This window comes from Hyperoodon ampullatus (genome assembly GCF_949752795.1).
Source record: "Hyperoodon ampullatus genome assembly, chromosome: 15".
In the NCBI taxonomy this organism is placed as follows: Eukaryota; Metazoa; Chordata; class Mammalia; order Artiodactyla; family Ziphiidae; genus Hyperoodon; species Hyperoodon ampullatus.
The window spans coordinates 19,673,338-19,697,958 of record NC_136928.1 but is presented as its reverse complement, the minus strand read 5'-3'; positions in this window follow the sequence as shown (position 1 = coordinate 19,697,958).

Sequence of the window (24,621 nt, the reverse complement as noted above, 5' to 3'; positions counted from 1 at the left end):
TAACGACTCATTCTGGGAGCCCAGTATTACCCTGATATTAAATCCAGACAAAGACAGCCCAAGAAAAGAAAACTACAGACCAACATCCCCTAATGCACACAGATGTAGCTATCTTTAACAAGATATTAGCAAACTGAATCCAGCAACATATAAAAAGGATGATACAACATGCCCAAGTGGGATTTACCCCAGGAATACAAGGTTGGTTTAACATCTGAAAAACAACGACTACAATACAGTATATTAATAGAATAAAGGACAAAATCCACATGATCATCTCAACAGATGCAGAAAAGCATTTGACAAAATCCAACACCCCTTTATGATAAAAACTTTCAATATATTAGGAACAGGAGGGATCTTCCACAACCTGATAAAGGGCTTCTGGGAAAAAACCATAGCTAACATCATACTTACCAGTGAAAAACTGAATACTTTTACCCTAAAATCAAAAACAAGGCAGCAATGTTCACTCTCATCTGTTCTTTTCAACATTGTACTGAAAGCTTTAGCCAGTAAAATAGAAAACAAAAGAACAACAACAAAAATTAAAGTCATCCAGTTTGGAAAGGGATAAATAAAATCATATTCTCAGAACACAAGATTCTGTATGTAGAAAATGCCAGAGAAGTCACATAAAATTAATAAGAACAAAAATAAAACAAGTTTAGCAAGGTTGCCTGGCACAAGAACCACATTAAATTATCAATTGTATTTTCATATGCTAACAATGAAAAATCCAAAAGGGAAATTAAGAAAACAATTCCATTTACAATAGCATCACAGAGTGTCAAATACTTGGGAACAAATTAACAAAAGAAGTACAAGATTTGTACACTGCAAAACTACAAAACACTGTGGAGAAAAATTAAAGATCTAAATAAATGGAGAGATATTCCAGGCTCACAGATTTGAAGTCCTAATATTTTTAAGATGGAAACTCTCCCCAAATCGATGTATAAATCTAACACAATCCCTATCAAACTCCCAGTAAGTTTTTTTGTAAAAATTAACAACTTGATCCAAAAAGAAAACTATGTGAAAATGCCAAAGACTCAGAGTAGCCGAAACAGTATTTTAAAAGAAGAACAAATTAAGGACTTATATTACTTAATTTAAAATGTACTATAAGACCACACTAATCAAAACAGTGTGGTGTTAACACAAGGATAAGCATATAGATCAGTGGCCCAGAATTAAGTGTCCAGAAATAGACTGTCACTTTTATGGCCGGTTGATTTCTATGAAGGTTCCAAACAATTAAATTCAATGATGAAAGGGTATTTTTTTAAATTGAAATGTAGTTGAAGTACATTAAGTATATTATGTTAGTTTCAGGTGTACTATATAGTGACTTGACATTTGCATACATTACGAAATGATCACCATGATATGCCTAGTAACCATCTGTTCCCACACAAAGTTATTATAATATTATTGACCATATTCAAAAGGGTAATACTTTCAACAATGTTTCTGCAAGAACTGGATGTCCACATGCCAGAAAAAAAAGAACTTAGAGCTTCATCTTGTAGTATAAACAAAAAAATTAAGCCCACGACGGATCATAGACATAAATGCAAAAGCTAAAACTATTGAACTCATAGAAGAAAACATAGGAAAAAATCTTTGTTACCTTAGATTGGGCTACACATTTTTACCAATGACACCAAAAGCAAGGTCTATAAAAATACTGATAAATTGAACTTCAAAATTTAAAACATTGTGCTTTAAAAGATACCATTAAGAAAATGAAAAGACAAGACATAGACTGGGAGAAAATATTTGCAAATCATATATTTCATAAAGGACTTATATCCAAATTATATAAAGAACTTTCTGAACATGTTGATTTAGAAAAAACAAGTAATGCAATATAAAAATGGTCAAAAATGTGAACCAAAATTTCACCAGTGAAAATTAAAACCACAGTGAGACGGTACTACAGACTCACTAGGATATTTTTAATAAAAAAGACAAAATCAACTCTGACAAGGATGTCGCAAAACTGTAGCCCTCATATGTTGCCAGTGGGAATTTAAAATGGTGCAGACACTTTGGAAAACAGTCCAGCATTTTCTTAGAAATTTAAACTTACCACTTGATCCAGCAATTCCACCCCTAGGTATCTGCCCAAGAGAAATGAAAACACATACTCACACAAAAATGTATATGTAGATGCTCAGAGCAGTATTATTCATAACAACCCAAAACTAGGAACAATCCAAATGTCCATTAATTGATGAATGGATAAGCAAAACGTGTCATTTGCATGCAATGGAATATTCAGCAATGAAAAGGAAAAAACTACTGATACATCCTGTGACATAGAGGAACCTCAAAACACAGCTAAAACAGAAAGAAAGAAGCCAGACACAAAAGGCTAATTATTATATGATTCCATTTGTATTAAATGTCCAGGAAAAGCAAATTTATAGAGACAGAAAGCAGATTAGTGGTTGCCTAATTAACCTAATTAACTGCAAACAGGTTTGAGGGAACTTTGTGGGCTGATGGAAATGTTCTAAAACTGGATTGTGGTGATCATCAGACAACTCCGTAAATTTGTTAAAGATCATTAAATTGTACACTTATGATTAGTGAATTTAAAGGTATGTAGAGTATGCCTCAACAAAACTGTTTAAAAACTTGAAAATGTGAAATATAGAGATCTAAAAATCCAACTGCAATCCAGTTGGCTCTACTTTGCTATGAAACATTTCTGCTGCTGAAGTTAAGCTAGAATTTGGAATGATTATGTGAATCTAATTGATAGATCTCCAAGAAGATTGCTTTTAGGTACACAATGATATTTAAAGAAATAAACATTCAGTTAATTTCATTGTCTCCACAGCAATTTACTATTTGCTATGCTTTCTTCAGTGTAAGCTACTGCCCTATGCAGGGGGTATTACTGCTCAATGTAAGTAGTAATTAATTAAGAGTTCATCTCCTGTGCTAGAAGAAAGCAGAAGGACAAAGAAAGCCAAACAGATGTGCCCAAAATGAGTTTGATTCTTCTAGCAAGTTTTCTAATTACAAATAATACAAACATGTTCCATGGGCTGGAAAATACTCATTTCCTCTCAAGAATAGCAATAAAATAATTGGCCAGAAAAAAGGAGAAACCCTTTCATTCTTACATACTGGCAGTTGAAATGTATAAGTATAAAATCAACTCATGCAATGAATCAACTTTGATCATCATGACCAAGTGGGGAGGATGTTTGGGTGATAGAGATGATTTAAAGAAGAAAATGGGTGTGTTGGGGCATCAGTGTGTGGATTTGCCTTATCAGATATCAAGATATTTTGAAACACTAGTAAATGGGCATTGTGATAGATGAACAGACAAAAGAAACCAGAGAACCCGAAACAGAGCCACACAATATTCTATCATATTATAATGAAAAAACAATACCTTAGAGTACATTGAAATTAAACATACTGAAATTGTTGGAAAGCAACTGAAACCAGATTCAGCAAACTTTTTTCTGTAAATGTCTAGATAGTAGATATTTTATGCTTTGTAGACCACATTCATCTCTGTCCCTTCTCCTCCTCCCCCTCTCTTCCTCCTTCATCTTCTTCTACAAACCTTTAAAAATGTAAAAACCATTCTTAGTTCAGAGTCCTGTAAAAACAGACCATGGGCAAGGGCCATAGCTTGCCAACCACTGATCTATAGTATTTATAAATGGAATTCATAAATATAAAAATATACAAATATAAATAAAGGGCAGTTAAAATGAATATATAGATATACTGTCTAGACAAATCCTATAAAAATTTGTTGTATCAAAAATTATATTTCAAGTTAAGAACTGAGAATAGCTAAAACACTATGAAGAAGTTAGGATGTTTCTTTCCCCAAACCTCAAAATTTATTATAAAGCTATGATGGGGCTTCCCTGGTGGTGCAGTGGTTAAGAATCCGCCTGCCAATGCAGGGGACATGAGTTTGAGCCTGGTCTGGGAAGACCCCACATGCCGCGGAACAACTAAGCCCGTGCACCACAGCTACTGAGCCTGCGCTCTAGAGCCCGCGAGCCACAACTACTGAATCCCGCACGCCTAGAGCCTGTGCTCCACAACAAGAGAAGCCACCGCAATGAGCAGCCCACACACTGCGACGAAGAGTGGCCCCCACTTGCCACAACTAGAGAAAGCCCATGCACAGCAACGAAGACCCAACACAGCCAAAAATAAATAACTTAAATTAATTAATTAAAAAAATAAATAAAGCTATGATGGTTAAAATAGTATGGAATTAGTGCAAGGATAGACAGACAAACTGACGGGACAGGAGAAACCTAGAAACAAACCCATACATATGTGGAAAAATCAGCACTGCAGATCAGTGGGGAAAAGGTAGCTTCCCCATAAATGACACTGGAAACAATGTTTCCCCATAAGGAAGGAATATGGAATTGGATCCTTGCCTTATACCATCTTACAAACAGGTAAATCAATTTTAGGTACATTAAACACTTAAATATGAAAGGCTAAACTTTGGAACTCTAAGAGGAAAATATAAGAGAATATCTTTGTGATGTCAGAATAGAGAAGGGTATCTTAAATAAAACCCCAAAGTGCTAACCAGAAAAGGAAAAGACTGATAAATTTGAATATTTTAAAATTGAGAATGTTTCTCCATCAAAACACCATAAAAAATGAAATGACAAGCCATAAAACAGAAGTAAATATTTGCAACATATATAACCAATAAAGGATTAATATCCAGAATATGTTAAAAGTCCTGACAAATCAATAAGAAAAAGACAAACCCAACAGAAAAATGGACAAAGAATGCAAAAGTCTCTTCCCAGAAAAAGGAACTGCAAATGACCAGTAATCATATGAAAAGATGATCAACTTTGTTAATAATCAGGGAAATGGAAAATTAAGCTGTAGCAAGACATTGTTTTGTCCCGAGTAGATTGGCAGATGTTGAAAAGACTGTGAAATACCCAGAACACTTAATACACTCTGGTAGAGGTATAAACTGGTCAAAATCCTGGTGGGGTATAAACCAGTAGAACCACTTTGAAAAATTATATTAATAAATGTAATAATATAAGGACCCAGAAATCCCACTCTTTGGAATTTACCACAGAGAAATTCCTACATTTATATACATATAAAATGCTAGGGAAAAATACAATAATTTCATAACAGCAATGTTTGCAGTGACAAAAACTTGAAACCACTGAACTATCCAATGGTAGTACAAGATATGATGTGTTTTTCTGATGGAATACTATACAGCACTGGGAAAAAAATCAGTGAACCATAATTACACTCATCAACAGGAATGAACGTCACAAATATCAACAGAAAACAGTCTCAGAAGAATCCATACAACATGACACCTTATTTTGTATATGGTTTAAACATATTCAAAATGAAAAAATACATTGTTCAGGGTTACATATATTATGGAAAACCATAAAGAAATGTAAAGAAACAAGCAATCAATTTAAGGAAGTGGTTACCTTTCACAGGGGTCATGGGGGTGAGATTTGGGAGGGGCACACGGGCACTTCAGAAGTATCAGCCGTGATCTACTTCTGGGTGGTAGGCACATAGGCATTGGTTTTGATGATGATGATGATGATGTATGTCTTGCATATAACATATATAATGTCTTCATAATATATTTTATAAGTTTAAATGAAAAAAAATACTTGGCAGAAAGTAAAGTACAGTATAAAGCATAGAAAACAAGAGAGTCTTTTGTTTCTGGATGTGCACAAATAGGAAAAGCAAAAAAAAAAAACAAAACACCCCATCAAGACACTCACTAATACAATAAATAGTGAGTTCCTTTGGAGGAGAATGGTGGGCGGTGGGAGAGATTGCTTGGGAAAGATTACAAAGAGATTTCAACTGTGATCTGTAACTTTCTATTTAAAACATAAAAATAGCTCAAGCTAAGATAGCAAAATATTACTATTCGTGAACTCTGAGTGTTGGGTACATAGGTGTTAGGTATCAGGTTGCCAGACCTCGCACAAAGAAAAACAAAACAAAACAAAACAAAACAGGACACTCAAAGTGAATTTCAGATAAACAACAAATAATTTTTAGTATAAATAATTTTTAATACAGTATATGTCCTATTGGGACAGCCTGTGTTTTATCTGGCAAACCTAGTTATATTAATCTCTGTATCTGAAATATAAGAAAAATATGCTTGTCCTGCTCGTGTACATTGTGAAAAATTTGCCAGCAATTATGTATTTAGAATGTACAGAATGAGCAGAGCGGATCACAGAATACCTACTGCCTGTATCTTCAAGTCTTCTGAAAAGGTCCATTTTCTCTGATTACTTAGCTCTGAAACCAGTGTACCTATCATTCATAAATGATAATCATCATTTATTACATGCTAAGCTCTTGACATGCATTATCTCATTGGATCTCCTTAACCAGCCAGTCCTGGTATTACTGTTCTTAGGTTTCTTATAGTTTCTGGTACTTGCCCAGGGCTCAGAAATTTGCCAGGGTGGCACAGCTGGTGGGTGCTTCCAAATCCAGTGTTCCTTCCACCTGACCCTCGTCAAACATAAACACACACACACACACACACCATCTTTCTTCCCGAACTTCCCCATCACTCTGTGTCTAGGTCCTCCTTTGGCCGGGAGCACTGGTCACCTGTCTTGTTACCTCTCTAGATACAGAACACCCTCCTTCTTAGATCACGTATCACTACCCAGTCCGAGCTCCAAACCTCTGGCTTCTAGTTTCAGCAAAGAGAAGGCACTCAGTACATATTTATCAGGAGACGGGTCAGCATTTTTCCCAAGGGCGTCCTGGAAAGCAGCAGTGGACCTAGCCACTTCCAAAAGTTCTACGTTAAACACAAAGTTCCTTGCCTTTCAATGGTCGCATTCAAGTGCTCTGATCTCTTCTGGTCAGCAGAGAGCACGCCTGGGTCTTGAAGCCTCTAAGTGGACACCATGCCAGGGAGTCCAGAGATAATTTTCTTGTGAACTTCAGTATAAACAGCCCAAGTCCATGGCCACTACTAGTTTTTAAAATGCCCAACACAAACCCTTTTTGTCACTCAGAAGGAAGAGTCCCTCCTGCCCCACAGAAGACCAGTTGGCTTCCTTTCAAATATGCTAATTGCCCTGCTTCCAAGTTTCAAGCCCCTTTTTTATGCCTGACTTAAAAATAAAGCCCTGACACTACAGGCTTGAATGGAAGTGCTGACGACACTGAGCGGTGAGAACCAACTGCTATTTCAGAAAAGGAAACACATGCAGAGGCAGCAGGCACGGTTCCAACCTGCGCACAGTAGGGCCACCTCTTTCCAGCCTGGCCATCAAGTGGCTGCGCAGGCCCAGGGCCCAGCCTGATGTCTGCACTGGGGACTCAAAGAAATGTGATCCCATCTTCCTGTTTTCTCCAGATAAAACTGGAGCTAGCTTGGGAATTCCCTGGCAGTCCAGTGGTTAGGACTCAGAGCTTTCACTGACGAGGGCGTGGGTTCAATCCCTAGTCGGGAAGCTAAGGTACAGTAAGCAGCATGGTGCGGCCAAAAAAAAAAAAAAAAAAGTGGAGCTAACTTTGCCTCTTCCAGTTCTATCTGAGGGAGAGTTTGGACCCCTGTGCTTGGGAGGAGCTGTTGCAGAAACTCCAGATAATCCACGTGCACATGTGGACCCAGGTCAGGGTCCTGCCCACTTGTGCGCAGTTTCCCTCTTCCCACTGCCCACTTTGTTTGAAAGAAGTCCAGGCTGCATGTAAAGCCGCTTTTCCTGGGTGACACTGAGAGCTGCCGTCATAATCCAAGATCTGGGCCCGATTCAAATGTTGGCAGCTCCATGTGGGTAGCAGCCTTAACGCACTGTGTCAGTGGAGGTTGCCCCCGATTCTAACCAGAATGAGTGAGAAGCTCGCCCGTGTTTTCATCTCCTTTAACGTAAATTCACCTGTGAGGCTGGTATTGTCCTCATTTTACAGATGAGGATCCTGAGCCTCAGAGGTTAAATCAGTTCGACAAATTGCCCTTGACCGCAGTGTGAAGAAGTGAGAGAGATGAAATTCAAAACCAACAGTGAGGGGCTTCCCTGGTGGCGCAGTGGTTGAGAGTCTGCCTGCCGATGCAGGGGACACAGGTTTGTGCCCCGGTCCGGGAAGATCCCACATGCCGGGGAGCAACTAAGCCCATGTGACATGGCCGCTGAGCCTGCTCTCTAGAGCCTGCGAGCCGCAACTACTGAAACCCACACTCCTAGAGCCCATGCACCACAGCAAGAGAAGCCCCCGCTCGCCACAGCTAGAGAGAGCCTGCACGCAGCAACAAAGACCCAACACAGCCAAAATAAATAAACAAACAAATAAATAAATAAATTTATTAAAAAAAAACCAACAGTGAGATGGGATGGGGTTCAGGACACGCTTCCCCTGGTGATTGGCACCCTGGCGTTGTGAATGCTTCCAGCTGAAGGCGGGTGAGCAAACGGCAGGTACAAAAGGTCACTGACGCTCCCCCCAGCCCTTCTCCCCTGAGACAGGCCATAAATCCCTCATGGGAGAGGTGCCCTCCCCAGAGACAAAGGGACACCGAAAAGAATCCAAGCAAACAGGCCTGGCTAAGTTTCCCCCAGTTTACAGCACTTACCTCGCCCTCTTTGACCTTCTGTATTTCTGCACGTCTGCCCGCATTTCAGCAAACCCAGCAGAAAAGCACTCAGGGCTGACGGAGTCTTCACTTCTTTATGAAGGCTCCCACGTCACATAAAGTTTATATCCAGTAAATGTGTATGCTTTTCTGCCGTTAATTTGTCTTTGTCAGTTTGATTTTCAGCCCCCGCCAGGGACCCCAAGAGGGTCCAGAAACACTTTTTCCTCCCCTATCAGTGACACACTGCACCCACCCTCGCTACTCAGAGACTGGTCTGTGGACCAGCAACCTCAGTATCACCTGGGAACTCGTTAGAAATGCAATCTCAGCCCCAGCTGGGACTCCTGGATCAGAATTTGCATTTTAACGAGATCTGCAGGGCTTCCCCTGCATAAGGAGGTCTGAGAAGCGCTGACTGACACCCAGCCCTTCTCCAGGGACCCCTGCAGAACAGAGAGAGGTGAGTGTGGCCCTGTGGGGCTCTTGGGAGGTAAAACTGGGCATGACATGAAGTGCTGAGGAGAGGGGCTTCCACGGAGGGACCACACACTGTCGCGCTGTGTCCCAGGGGTCTGCCTTGGGTGCAATAGGGGACAGGAAAAAGCCATAGTCTCTGGACATGGTTACATTCCAATCCTGGCTCTGCTGTTTACTAGCTACAAAAGCATGTGAAAGTTGTTAAACCCTCTGGGTCTCAGTTTCTTTCTCTCCAAAATGAGAATAGAGCTACATCTTAGGTTGTTCTGATATTCAGTGAGTGTGTGTGTGTGTGTAAACATACACAATGTGACTGGAATGTCATAGGTCATCAATAAGTGGGTACGTATTAAATATTAATGTCCACATTAGATATTATGTCATCCAGAGTCTGAGGGTACATTAAACAGAGTTTTGCAAACACCAGAAACCACTCCGGCTAGTTCAAGGGATTCATGAACATCATTAATGGTGTTCACCATTCATTAGGTCGTTTACAAAACGCACTGTCGGAGGCCGGCCGATTCGAGCGGGAGCATCCTCCTGCCGCCCTGCAGGAACCTGCCCCCCGAGCTCACCACTTGCCCTTTTCCCTCTCCCTCCTGGCTCTGGTCCAAGGCGAGTCACTGGCGGAGCCTGGATCCCAGTGGGAACGGGTTGCAGGGAGATCTGGGAAATGCGGTTGTCAGCTTCCAGTGGCTGCAGATCCAGGAGGCGCTCTGGGAGGGGTGCGACTGAATGGCCAGGGACAGTCACAGTAGCCACCACAAGTCTGATGGCAAGTCTTCACGATGCCCTAAATAGGACAAGCTGACCTAGGGGTGGGGGCCTCCTCTGGGGGCTGGGTGGAGAGGGGTAAGGATAGGTCAGCAGATGTGAGAAACTGGAGAGCAGAATGTCTCTCTGAGCCACAGAACAGCCGGTAGAGAAGTTCCTTCCGGGGACTGTGTGGGATTTGCTCTGGGGGAGGGAATTCAGAGGCGGAAGTTGGCAGGACTTTGTGGGGTGACATTAACAGGCAAGCTTTCTCTTTATGCCCAGGCCTGGAACCCACATTCCATGTGGGCACCCCGATGCCCCCTGCAACCCTCAACCCCAGCAGCCATACTCCCTGGTAAGAGTTAATCCAGAAGAACATGTAAATTAGGGGCTGAGGGCTTGATGAATGTCGTAGTCCCAGGGATGTGTCTGACATCGCTGGAGCTTTCCGGTAGTGAGTTTCCTGGCCACGGGAGCATGCAAGCAGAAGGTGGACACTCATGAATCAGGGGTGATTCAGGCACCATATGGAGTATTGGGCCAAATGGCATCCAGGCCCTTTCTAACCCTGACATGTAGTGCTGCTGTGAGGCTCCATGTCTTAACCCCCCAGAAAGGGGCTGTGATAGGTAGGAAGGTACGTATTGGGCAGACTGACAGGGGAGATTTGGAGCCAGCATTCCTTACAACCTGCAAATCGTTGTCAGAGTGGTGTCTACTTCCCTAGTTTACTTAAGCACCTGACCAAGGGGCTTCTTAGAGGCAATAGTACCCCATCCCTCTATTAGACAATCTAAGCATTGTTCTGTGTGTGATTGACCTGAAACAGTTAATGCTCTTCCCAAAGAGGCCTGGCTTAGGCACTGAAAGGACGAGAGGAATGCCCGCTTTTACAAACCAACAAGAGTTGACACATAAATAGATTCTTTTTGTAATATTATGAATGTCTGTGGACCAGAACTGTTCGAAAGTCTGAAACAACAAAACAGAACAAAATCGTGTGTTGTGGGTAGCAGATAGGAATACAGTTAAGTTTCTTTTACTCTTTTATTTTAATTTCTGTGACTATTTTTATAAAGTTTCTTTATAAAGACTTCAGAAAAAGAAATCATTTCTCTGGACTCAGAGGGCATTTCTTGAATCACTATATCTGGAAGATTCAGGACATGTTTCTATATTTGTCTCATTTCATCTTTGGTGGCTATAGGCCATCAGTGGGTCCAAAGGCCTTGGGTCCATCTAATTCCAAATCTGAGTTGACGGCGTTTCCCGTCTGTGTGTGTCTTTGTTTTGCTTGGTTTGGTTTGATGCGGCCAGGTGGGCAGGTTTGAGGTGTTGGTATCCAAACAGCCGCAGAGAAACAAGAAGCTCTGGAGTCTTTTCCCTTCTTACAAAAGCAAAAGTATTCCTTGCTGATCCACGGCTATGGTGCTGACTTCCGGGAAAAGATGGCGGCCTGAACCCCGGCCTCTGATTCTGGTCTTTCCTGAAACCTCACTGAACTATAGCAGAGAGAACAGGGGAAGAGATACCAAGGTTTTGGAAGCTGGAAAGCAGATCAAAGCCAAATCCGGCGAGACGAGATTCTCCACCATTGACATGGCAACATCCTCAAAAAGCCCAGGAAGAGGCTGACCAGGCACTTCTGGGAGTGGGGGTGAAGGAGGAGGCCTGCAGGGTGTTGGAGGAGCAGTTAGGTCTGCAGGTGCCCCCTCTACCCCAACTGCCTCTCCCCAGCCCTGTAAGGAGACTGCAGATCTAGTCTATGGAGAAAGCAGACGGGACCATCATGCATACGAGGACGGGGCCCTGCACTGAAAGGCGGGGAAAACCACACGCGTTGTGCCCAGTGGGGGCTGCGGTGGGCAGCCCTCTCCTCTCCCTCATCTCCCAGAATGCCGACAGGCTGGTCCTCACCCTCCATGGAGGATACTGGGGGCTCAGATGCTGGAGATGCTGACAGCACACGGCCTGGGGAAGATCACCCCGCCAAGAAGCTGATAGCCAACAGCACCTCCCAACCCCAGTACAACGTCCAGCCAGCCTTTTACTCCCTGCTCAGCCATCTTGCCCGCCCCCTCCCCTCCTCTGACAGGCAGGGAGCTGAGTGTCTTTCCGCCTCAGGCCCCACTCCTCTTGGGCTCTCCATCCTTCCCTTTTGATCTTCCCAATAAAGACACCTTGAACTGCTTCCTGTCAGAGAATAGAGCCTTCCAACTAGCAATGGAGCCACCAAGTCCCTTCCACCTTGTGGAGCCTCCTTCAGTCCTTTCCCACCCTGTCTCCCGTCAGAGCTGATTTCCTCACCTTCTCCTTCTCCATTCATTCCAGACTGTCTTATGCCTCACAAACCCCCCAAGTCCACCTGCCCAAGGAAGGGCATAGAAATGACTGTAAACAAGAGACATCTCAATCCTCTTCTTGACTCAGCAACAACACTCAACGGTGTTGGCCACCACCTTCTTCTTGAAATACTCTCTTGCACTGGCTTCCACGGCACCCTGTTCTCCTAATTTCTCCCCTACATCACTGCCACTTCTCAGCATCCCTGGCCGCCTCCTCCTCCCCTTCTCAACCTACCAATCCTGGTGCTCCTCAGGGTTCAGTCCTAGGCTTCTTACAGCTGACCCTATTCACCTGTTCCCAAACCTGTGTCTCCAGCTCAGACCCCACCTCCATGTCCAACTTCAGATTTGGAGGTCTTGCAGCATCTCCAACTCAGCATGTCCAGACTGAACTCGCCATTTCCTTGCCAACGTGCTCCTCTTCCAAAACCGTCCTGGTAAAGGGCCAACATCTGCAGAGAGAGTTGTGTCTGACACCCTCTCTTCACCTCTCATGCTCAAGCCTATACTAAGTCCTGTTGATTCTATCTCCAAACCATATGGCAAATCCATCTTTCTCCATCTCCACAACCACCACCCTAGTTCCAGCCCCCTGCCTCCTGACGGCCTGCCCCACGTTCATTCCTGCTGTCCAGTGTCATGCCTCTGCTGCACACTCTCCAGTGGTTTCCACTGCTTCTAGGTTAGAACAAAATCTTTTAACTTGGCTTCCCATGCCCAGGCTAACCCAGTTCCTCCTCCAGCTTCCAATTTTGCCTTTCCAGCCACCCGGTCACTCCTTCCCCTCACGCCCCTGGGCCTCTGCACTTATTGTTCCCTCTTCTCACAGCATCCTTCCTTCCTTCCTTCCATCCTTGGTGTTACAAACTGAATGCTTGCATTCTCCCCAAAATTCATGTGTTGAAGCCCCAATCCCCAATGGGACTATATCTGGAGACAGGGCCATTATGGAGACGATTAAGGTTACATGAGGTCATAAGGGTGGGGCCCTAATACAATAGGATTTGTGTCCATATTAAAAGAAACACCACAGGCCACTGGAGTTTCCCCCACCCCACCCAGGTGAGGACACAGCAAGAAGACAGCCAGCCATCTACACCATCTACAAGCTAGGAAGGGTTCCTTATCAAAAACTAAATTGGCTGGCACCCTCATCTCCAGAACTGTGAGAAATAAATTTCTGTTGTTTATTTTGTTATGGCAGCTCTAACTGATGCATACACTCAACTAACCTCTATCCTTCAGGTCTCTGTTTAAACCACTTAAAAAAAATTGCTGACTCCCCACTCCCATGCCACACTCCCATCTGGACAGGACCCCTGATACTCAGTGTCATAGCAGTTGTATTCTCCTTTGCAGTATTACTTTTCACAATAGCATTAATTAATTGCATAACTATCAGCGCTTCTCCGTGAGTCTATGCTTGATCAAGGTGGAGATAACATCTGGGTTGTTCAGTGATGTAACCCCAGGGTCTAGCATAGGGTCCAGACACAGTAGATGCTCTATAAATATTTTTAAGATGTGATCATCTTAAAAACTGTCTCTGAATTTGAGGATATCTTTTGGAGCAGTTTTAAAAATTGTGTTTCTAACTCTACAACCTTATAGGAGAAAGGAAACCAACCTTGCAGTTTGTATCACCCTTCTTAATTTGCAATGTTGAACATTACCAGCACTAAAATACACATTTTTATGTGTATTCACTGGTGTTGCCTTATATTCTGCCATTTTTACTGCATGGAAAGGATGCCAAAAAAATCTCCCAGTGGGACCTGGGCCTCCAAGGGAATGCTGGTTTTTTCCTTGTGGTCACCAGACTGTCCCTTACAGTGGTTCAAGCCTGTGGGCCCTGAGTTGTATACAAAATGGTGTGGCCTGTAACTGTGTGGTAGTTTGAATGTAGGTCAAATGCTAGGTCTGACTGACAAGCCTGTGATTGACCATCAGTGATGCAATCTGAGTAGGTGGTAGTTCATCTGTGCAAGTGCGGGCTAGCCCCTGAGTGCCCAACCTCTCTCCCCAGAGCCATGACTACACCCAGTTAGTCCCACAGAAGAAGCAGCTCTCAGGCCTTCCCCTGGCCTGGGCTATTTCTGTGCTCGGCCTAACATTCACGGGTGGAATTGTCCCCACTAGTGGACTAAATGTTTGTATCCTCTCAAAATTCATATGCTGAAGCCCTAATCCCCAACACAATGGTCTTTGGAGGTGGGGCCTTTGGGAGGTAATTAGGTTAAGATGAGGTCATGAGGACGGGACCCCCCATGATGGGATTAGTGTCCTTATAAGAAGAGACCAGAGCCCCCTCTCTCTCTGCCATAGGGGGATATAGCAAGAAGATGGCTGTCTGCAAGGCAGGAAGAGAGCCCTGAACTTGCTGACACCTTGATCTTGGACTTCCAGTCTCCAGAATTGTGAGAAATAAATTTCTGTTGTTTTAACCACCCAGTCTGAAGTATTTTGTTACAGCAGCCCAAACAGACTAAGACCCCCCCCCGCCAATACCTCCTTCTCATAAGTCTGCACTGTATTCTCTCTCATCTGGAGACAGCCCACTTCCTCCCAGGGTCTCCGTTGAAGGCGGTTATTGAGTTCACTTTTTTTTTTTTTTTTTTTTTTGCGGTACGCAGGCCTCTCACTGTTGTGGCCTCTCCCGTTGCGGAGCACAGGCTCCGGACGCGCAGGCTCAGCGGCCATGGCTCACGGGCCCAGCCGCTCCACGGCATGTGGGATCTTCCCGGACCGGGGCACAAACCCGTGTCCCCTGCATCAGCAGATGGACTCTCAACCACTGCGCCACCAGGGAAGCCCTTGAGTTTACTTTTGTTTGACTCCCACCTGGGGACATTTTGCTGTCTGCGTAAAGTCTCACTATGAGGAAAGTACCTGCTCTTCATCTCACTCTCTAAACTAGAAAATTCATCTTTAACTAGAGAAAACATCACCTAACAGATTTCATGTGCACAAGACAGAGTTCACGCTTTCCACCATTTTTCATACCCACGTGTTCTACTGATTCCTCACAGGTGACTGAGTCCAGGTTGATCCAGGTTTTCTGATCTGAACATTTTTATACCGGTCACTTTTTTCTAACTCTTACATTGTTTCCTCGTTCAAGCATCTGAGTTATTTTATGGCTCTTCTATGAAGCCACATTGCTTCACAAGAGCCACAACTTTACGCAGAGCGCCAGCCATGCACGGAAGAGCCTGCTCCCTCTCACACCCACCCATCCTAAGTCCTGCCGTCTCTCTTTATTTTAAATATTTCTTTCTAGACAGAGTTACGTTGGGACGAACAAGATGCCAGCGCTCAGAAAATCAGTCATCGTTCTGCCAACAATAAGAAATCTCTGCTTGAAGACCCTTCCGTTCTGATGCTGACACAGCACTGTCCCCATTCTCAAAGCCACAAGTGATTTATTTTTAATATTAGTGATACTTCAAGGGGTTTAAGGGGACACAGGGTGAAAGGGAAAGCAAACAAATGAACAGATAAGCAAGGAAGTGTTTCCTTTGCCAGCGAAGGCCTCCTCCCCGCCTCAGTGTTCATCGAAGGCCATCTAGTGGATCCACGTGGGAAAAAGGCTCAGAGCGGTGGCGGGGAGACCTTCCCCCAGGCGCCTCGGGAAGGCAGCAGGCCCTTCAGGCCTCAGAGTCCTGTTTCCTCGCAGGAGGGAGAGCTGGAAGTCTCCCACGGACTATCATTTCTCACTTCTTGGAGGAGGCGATAGGACTGATGCGGGTGTGTGGAAACCAGAAGGGAACGAAAAAAGTTGTTACGCCTACTAGACTGCACAAAGTTGGGGACTCGGTTAAAGGTATGAATTTCGAACACACACACAGCCACGATTCCCATAAATGGAGGTGCCAGCGTTGTGAGTTTTTATTCATTCACCAAATATTACTTGAGTTCCCGGTGTGTGAGCAGTGCCGTGCACATTGATGGCTCCAGCTGAGACCTACCATCTAAAGGAAGGGAAAAGACCTCCCCGTGGAAAGTTAGCTAATGGGAGTAGGCTGTGAGGTGTCAGGAGCGTGAGGTCCCCCTGCAATAGAGAATCAGAGAAGAAGCTTCCACGGGGAGGTGGAATGTTTTTCCTCATGGGTTTATTTTTGGTTATAGTTAAACAAAATAATACATACTTATAAAACTTGAAAAAAGCAAAAGTGGACATTCCTCTCACTCACCATGTACTTCCATTCTCAGCAGGCAACCACTGTTTAGGGTTTGCTTTGTGTAATTCCAGGAGATTTTTTTCTGCACTGGGTCTTCCTTGCTGCACGCAGGTTTTCTCTAGTTGCGGCAAGTCGGGTGTACTCTTTGTTGCAATGCACGGGCTTCTCATTGTGGTGGCTTCTCTTGTTGTGGTGGTTTCTCTTGTTGCGAAGCACAGGCTCTAGGCACGTGGGCTTCAGTAGTTGTAGCACACGGTCTCAGTAGTTGTGGCTCGCGGGCTCTAGAGCGCAGGCTCAGTAGTTGTGGCACACAGGCTTAGTTGCTCCGCGGCATGTGGGATCTTCCCGGACCAGGGCTCGAACCCGTGTCCCCTGAATTGACAGGCAGACTCTTAACCACTGCGCCACCAGGGAAGCCCTCCAGGAGATTTTAAACTGCACCTTAAAGGATGAAAATGTTTGGTCAGTGGAAGAAAATGGGAGAGGGACGGGGTGGTGGGACTCTTTGGAATGGGGAGAGTTAACTCCAGATGGGCACCCACCCCATTATCGTTGTGATATACTAATTTTCTGATGGTCTCAGGTCCCTTGAGTTTCTGATAGTACTTATAATTTTTTAAAAAAAAAAAGAGAGAGCGAGAGGATAAAGAACTAGTTAATTCATTCCAGATACCTGGCTTTTTTCAAATTCCCCAGATTTTTTTTTTTCTTCCTTGGTTTGACCACAAAGTGAACCTAAGAGTATGAATCATAAGCCTTCACCTCATGAATGTTTTATTCCAAGAACGTTGACTTACAGAACTTTTTATATTGCATTCAAATTCACAGGCAACTCAGTATTTTCCTGCTGCAGCTGGCCCTTGGAAGGAAGGACTGTGTTTATCTGTAAGTGGGGCGGGAGGGCGTTCCCTCTGCAGCAGCGAGAACCTAACTCCCAATTCGGTTACCAGCAGCCTTGGTCTTTGCAGACCTCCTGGACTAGTTTCTGTGCCCCTCTTCTGGACAACCTGTACTTACCTCTGTCAGAGGACTTAAGAATCCACAGTAAATTGCTGTTAATTATTGGGCTATATGCAGCCCATAATATCCGTGCAGCCTGTCTACCTCAGTGGTGGTCTCAGGGTCTCGGACCTCTGATCTTTGCAGAAGGAATATATGAGTAATGGCCATAGAAGTCCTCTATTCAAGAAGGGACTACAGAGCCAAGTGCATCAGTCACCAGCCACGAGTGACAAAGTGACAGCTCACCCAGAGCTGGGCATACTCCCCACACAGGAAGTCGGATTTAGCCTCCTTTGTGGGTATCCCAGCTTACTCACCCTGGAGGAGAATTAGAACTTTCCAGGCTCCAATTGTCCAGTGCATGACACACACTCCCTGACCCTTTCTCGGCCACCACTTCTCCAGGCAGCGGTGACCCAGTCAGGGTGTGCCACAAAATCCTCATTAGCATACCTCCTGGCTTGTGTCACCCCACGGCCTGTGTTTCCCTCCCCCAACCCCCCGGACCTTCAGAGGGACCCAGCCCGCCGTACAGAGTGTGGACAGCCCAGCATTCATGTCTCCCCAGACCCCCTTGCCACCGACCTCTTGGTCCACATTTCCGGTCTCTTTCCCTTAACTCTTCAGCCCCTTGACATCCTTCTCAGTATCCTCGGGTTCTCTGTGTTACTAGGTGCTGCTACGAGAACAACCCCTCTAAAAATCTTAGAGACCCACGACAGTAAGAGCTGATTGCTTGCTTATGCTACATGTCCACTCTGGCTTGGTGGAGGAGCTCTGCTCACTACAGTCATTAAATGACCCAGGTTGATGGAGGTTCCTTCCCCACGCACTATCCCATGATCACAGTGGGATGAGGAAGGCGACATAGCAAATTACACACAAGCTCCCTAAGCTTCCGGCCATAGTTCATTGGCCAAACAAGCCACACAGCCATGCCTCATCCCAACGGGTGTGCAGTACGGTCCTGCCATGTACAGCAGGACCACAGAACTGGAACATCTGCACAGCTTTGGAGACTGACTACCAGACTCTCCCTTTCCCGACAGTGTGGTTGGACTTGTTTGTCAGCCAGGCTGACATTGGCCATCCTGCCCGACTCTCAGCTTTGCCTGTGTCTGCCGTTTTAATCCACCCATAGTTGCAGGGGAATGAATCTCGCTGGCTGAGGAAACCAGGCCGCTACTTCCTGCCAGAGGAAGGAACTGATCATCATTCATGGGAGATCAAGAGGCGTATTATTAACAATAGTCCCAGAGAGTTTCCAAACACCTTCTCAGCCAGCAGTTTTCGTGCAGCCAGCCAAGGAAGTTCCTCCAACATTGCTTAAGCCCATTTTCTGTGCCAAGGACTCTGGGAGGTGCTGGGGTTACACCTACTGACCACACATTGCCCCTGCTGTGAAAGAACTAACATGCAGCAAGCAGCTTCAAAACTATCCGAAGCAAGTCTTACCCAGAACCGCAGGGGGTATGGATGGGCAGAGGAAGGCATCCTAGGGGAGCGAGTCTGGAAACCCAGCATCAGTGGGGTCAGCCGTGCTCAGGAATGAAGCTGCCATTGGTGGAGAGGGCTCAGCCCACACCATTGTCTATGGCAGAGAAGCTGTGTCAGGAAATCGTGTCATTGCCCAACTTGAGGCAGGACAAATAGAACATAAAGTTGTTACTTCCAGCAAACCAAGGCTTTACCAGTTAGTGAGGTGTCTAATGGCTTTTGCATGGCTTCAAGTCTCAGCTTCTCCACCTACAGGAGGGCCACTCTCTGGGCTGTTTTGTCATTTGTAAAGTGAAGTTTTTGTGAGGCTTAAATGAGATACTATATACAAAGCACTTACCCCAGTGCCAGGAAATGTCAGCTTCTGCTAATGTCACTGGAAGCGGGTCCAAGCACCTGCAGTGGGCACCCAGGGCATTTGGCATCTGGTGTGGAGGGAAGAGATTTTATCCCCCTCCCTCTTTTACAACAAAACAGATTTCAGTAGTAATTAAGAAATGGAATAAATAATAATAATAGCCAGAAAAGTGCAGTAAAGTTTTCCTATTACTGAACTTTCTAGATAATGATGACAGCAAAATGTAAAATACAAAAGAAACACCCTGTACAACAAAGGAAATAAATTTCCAGTACAACAAAGGGAAGAAGCAATGGATTAGTGCTTTTTAATTACATTAATGTATTTTTTTTTATAAAGGAGGAAAAGGTATACCTAAAAATTAGTCCATCATGGTAATGAACAATACTATAGTTTCAGAGCAATTGAATAAAAAAGGAAGGCAAATACAAAAGATAAATTTGAATTTTAAATAGTCACATTTTCAAATATCACTTACATTTAATCACATATTTCATGTATGGAAAAATTTGCACATAACAATTATACCTGGCAGTTTGCACAGCTTCATGGTTTTAAATTTTGAAAATAAAAACCCCACGTGATCATATAGAACGCCAGAATAGAAGTCATATTCCATTTCGTCTCCACGACTGTACTGCTATCATACTTTATTTCAAACCTACTGCTTAAACGCAGAAATATGCCGTTCCACAGAGGATTAGACATAAACTCAGAATGAGCTCGCTCAAAAGGGACACAAGGGTGTAGCTGAGCCCAGGCTAATCCAGGGCCAACGGCATAACTGGAATCTTCTGATTCACTTTCCCGTAGCGGACAAAGTTTATTCAGGATTGGGGTGGGCAGAATTCCAAGAAGGCCCCGAGATTTCCAGCCCCTGTGTCCAGGCACCATCTCCCATTAGTCAAACACTCATTGAGGCACTGCTGTGAAGGACTTTGCAGATGGAATGAAGGTCTCCAATCAGCTGGCCTTTTAGGAAGATTATGGAGGTGGACTTGGCCTGATCACAGGAGCCCTTTCAACCTGGGTGTAGAGTCAGAGACCCAGGAAACCAGAGATTTGAAGCAGGAGAAAGATGGACTCACTGTGGCTGGTCTGAGGATGGAGGGGCCGAGAGCAGCCCCCAGCTGACCATCAGCAAGGACGTGGGAACCTCAGTCCTGCCACAACAAGGAACGGAATTCTGCCTCCAGAATGAGCTTGGGGCTTCCCTGGTGGCTCAGTGGGTTGAGAGTCCGCCTGCCGATGCAGGGGTCGTGGGTTCGTGCCCCAGTCCAGGAGGATCCCACATGCCGCGGAGCATCTGGGCCCATGAGCCATGGCCGCTGAGCCTGCGCGTCCAGAGCCTGTGCTCCGCAACGGGAGAGGCCACAACAGTCAGAGGCCCGCGTACCGCAAAAAAAAAATAAGTGATCACAGTAGCCTCTTCACTTACAGAGATACTTCAAGCCTGGGGATACAGTCTAGAATTTTGTAGGCAGTTACTAACAGCTGCAGAAAAATACACCGTGAATTCTGGGACGGAGAAGAATCATCATAAAAATTACAGCAATGGAATCTGCAAGGATTAAGGAGCAGCAACGATAAAATAGCGGTCAGACTAATTTCAGCTGTAGAAAACACATCATATAGCTGACCCTGGATTTAACCTCAACTCAGGTGAGCACAATTGTGAGCACCTATTATGTGCCAGGGATGTGCATGGGCCATAAAGACCAAGCAGCTGTGATAAGCTCCATCACTGAAAAAATACCTTCCTTCTAGAAACACAGTGGAGGGAATAACTAATTTTCACCAGGAGTTGGGAAGATTCCTAGGAAGAAATCCCTTCTGTCCACTGTTTGGATCTAAGGCAGGGAAACAAGAAGGGAGGAACCCAAAATATCTCAAGGCTTTCTCACCTGGATATCAGGATAGGTGAAACTAAGTAACCAAGCCCTTGGGGGTAGGCTTGGAAGGGCATGGGGGCTGAGTCTGCACACCTGACATTGGAGGTGCCTGCAGGATTTTCACGTGGCTCTTGGGGAATTAAGGCAACAATATATTGATATTTTCTCTTTTTTTAAGACTACAAACACACTCCATTTCATACTTTTTAAAAGGCGGGCTGCTAATCTTTTATAGCCGAGGTTCTTAAATTATTCTTGGCTGTACACTTGGATGTGTGTGAACTCAGAGCTCTCCTTCGTTTTCTCATCTCATGCCGGGGGAACCCAGATAATTTCTGGTCACAGCTGCAGATCTGGGGTTGTAAGTGATCTCCTGGAAAATAACCGTAAAGTTGCTGAAATGATCCTTTAAAATTTTTTATTTCATTTCATGACATAAAATACTCGAGCTTTGTTCTTGTGGCTCAGGCTTGATTCCTGACATTTCCCCAGCCACGCTATGTTATCAAAGAGCTTCATGCATTTTTAAACAAAATGATCCTACTTCCCGGAGTCTTTCATTTCTTTTTCCAAGGGCTTCAACTTTTTAAAGATCAATTACACTTGCAAAAAATTCCAAAACATTACTAATGGTGGCTTCCATTACCCACATGTGAACTTTTAAACTTCTCCTTTAAATCCATTCTTGGAAATTATTCAATCTCTTGTTTTTCTAGTAAAGTCATCTCTTTCTTAGTGTGCCTTTGTTTATGACTATGCAATTAATTTTTCCTTGCCTACCTACATTTGTTGATGCTTAGAAATTACCCAACTTCTACAGCATCCAGAATATAAATAAGGATGTCGAATCAATCCCTACCTTCTAAGAAATTCTAAGCTGCAAAAGTATATATATTATTTTATCTTGATACTAGGATCACAAATTATATTTTTAAAGGTTAACTATGTAAAATATAAGACTTGCACATGGCAAAAATTCACCCAAACAATAAATTAATTACATATTTAACAAAGCAAAAGAAAGGTACAGGGAAATGTTTGCAAAATATCCAACGGAAATGATTAACATCCAAATTACATACTTACTATGTAAGAGGTTTTACGAATCAATAAGAAAAAACCAAAAACCCTAATAGAAAAACTGGTAAAGAATATGATTACTCTTTTCACAAAAGAAATTCAAAAGGTATGAACTGTGAAAAAGGAAAACAACTTTAGTAATAATCAAAGAAATAAATATTAAAATAGAAATGAGGAAAAAAACATTGACTAGATTAACAACTTTTTTTTTTTTTTTTAATTGGCTTCCAAGACAAACCACAAACATCTGATGTTGACCAGGATACAAAGACATGGGCAAGCATTCTGAAGCATTGTGTGTTTCAGGAAAAGTAGGGACAACTTTTCCAAAAAGCAATTTGATGGTATCTATTAAAAATTTAAACATGCTTCTTAACCCAACAATTCCATGTCTAAGAAAACATACTAAGAAAAGAATCATCCACTTGTAGAGAGAGCTCTGTAGAATTTTATTCGTTGCTCTATTGTTTAAAATGAGGGGAGGGGATAAGATTTCCTATTTGTTTAATGACAAAAAATATTGCCTATTAAATAACAAAAATGAAGCCAGTATTCCTGAGGGGGAAATAAAGTAAGTGATTGAAGTTTTTCCAAAAATGAGAATTCTTTATTATATTTACTGTGGAGAGCAGCAATAATTCCTCATTCACTTGACATAATTTGGGGAACCTGGAGGTGGCTGAGTGCTGGGGAGTGTCTATCAAACATTAAAATAAGGCAAAGGTCAATTTAAACCAGCATAATGTTAATAGCTAAGAAAGCTCAGTTGGATCTATCATCATTTATGACAGAATCATTTGTAATAGATACATTAATTATTCATGTGAAAATAGCTCTTATAAAGTAAATTTAAGCATCTATGGAAAAAATTAATTTTAGTTTCTTAAATCCATTTTTCCCACAATACAATGGTTTGATTTAAACCAGTGACTAAATTAATGAATGAATACTTACAAATTTATTATGAGTTTTGTTGTGACTTTTCAATCTATATATAAATTGAAAGAAGCAATAAGAGTTTCAGTGTTATTATTAAGTGGATTTTGCCAATAACCTAATCTTGGAGAAATTCCATTGAGTATAATTCCAGACTGACAATTTTCCCAATACATACTGTATATTACTTATTTTCCTAACCTCTTGCATTGTCTCTTGTCTGTTTTTATATTTTTGTTGTATTTGTTATACGTGTGGGAAAAAAAAATAAGCTATGCCAAATTGGGATTACGATAAAAGGGTGACTGCATTTCCTTTCAGTATTATTTTGGGACATTGCTGGACGGGCCTGCTCAAACATTATTTGATTCTCTAGGGAACATACCTTTGTTTGAGTTATTAATTATTACTAACTATGGCCCAGATTCTTAATTAACAGGTTTGTGTCCAGTAGATTTGCAAAGATTTCTGTCTGATGAAGAAAGTTACACCAAAGGTTACAGTTTTCTTGCCCTATTAGGATAGTAACTAGTTTTGTCTCTGACACTGAGTCTTAGGGGCTGAACTTTGTACCGCTCCCCCAAATTCATATGTTGAAGTCGTAACGCTCAGTACCTCAGAATGTACTTGGAGATAGAGTTTTAAAGAGGTAATTAAGTTAAAATGAGGTCATTCAACAGTACTGGTATCCTTAGGGGAAGAGGAGATTAGGACACAGACACACACATAGAGTAGCCACGTGATGACACAGGGAGCAGACGGCCGTCTATCAGCCAAGCAGAGAGGGCATAGAAGAAACCTACACTGCCGACACCTTGATCTCTGACCTCTAGCTTCCAGGATCATGAATAACTAAATTTCTTTTGTTTAGGTCCCCGGTCTGTGGTACTTGGTTATGGTAGCCTTAGTAAACTAATACACTTAGCAAAATCATTTCAGCATGCCTTTCCGAACTGAATAAATAAATTCTTGAATTCTCTGAAGCAGTTTTAACGTTTTGCTGAATCTCTCACTAGTGTGTTAAATAAACCTTCTATATTTATATGAAATTCATGTTTTTAACCTTTTGAACATTATACTTTGACATAAAGCAATGAAATTACCTCCCTATTCTCCTACTGGACATTTATTCCAACTGAGTACTCATTTCCAAATGTCCTATTGTTAATTCTTTTGATATCTGATAACATATCAACCAGTATGTTGTGAGCCAGTATTTTCATCAGCTTTTATTTTTTGTTTTTTATTTTTAGCATCCCACAGGGACTTCAGTTAGAATGCCCTGTGCCAGCCTTTTTCCAGTTCATCCAGATAGTTCTCCTTCCTTCTTTGTGTTATCTTAGGTCAAAGGTTGCTGAAGGATTTTGGCCACTGAAAGTTCCAAGCCCTGAAAGGCTTTTTACAGAGGGCAAGCAGGTGAGGGAAACTGAGGCTTTTCAGGCTTAAGAAAGCTGTT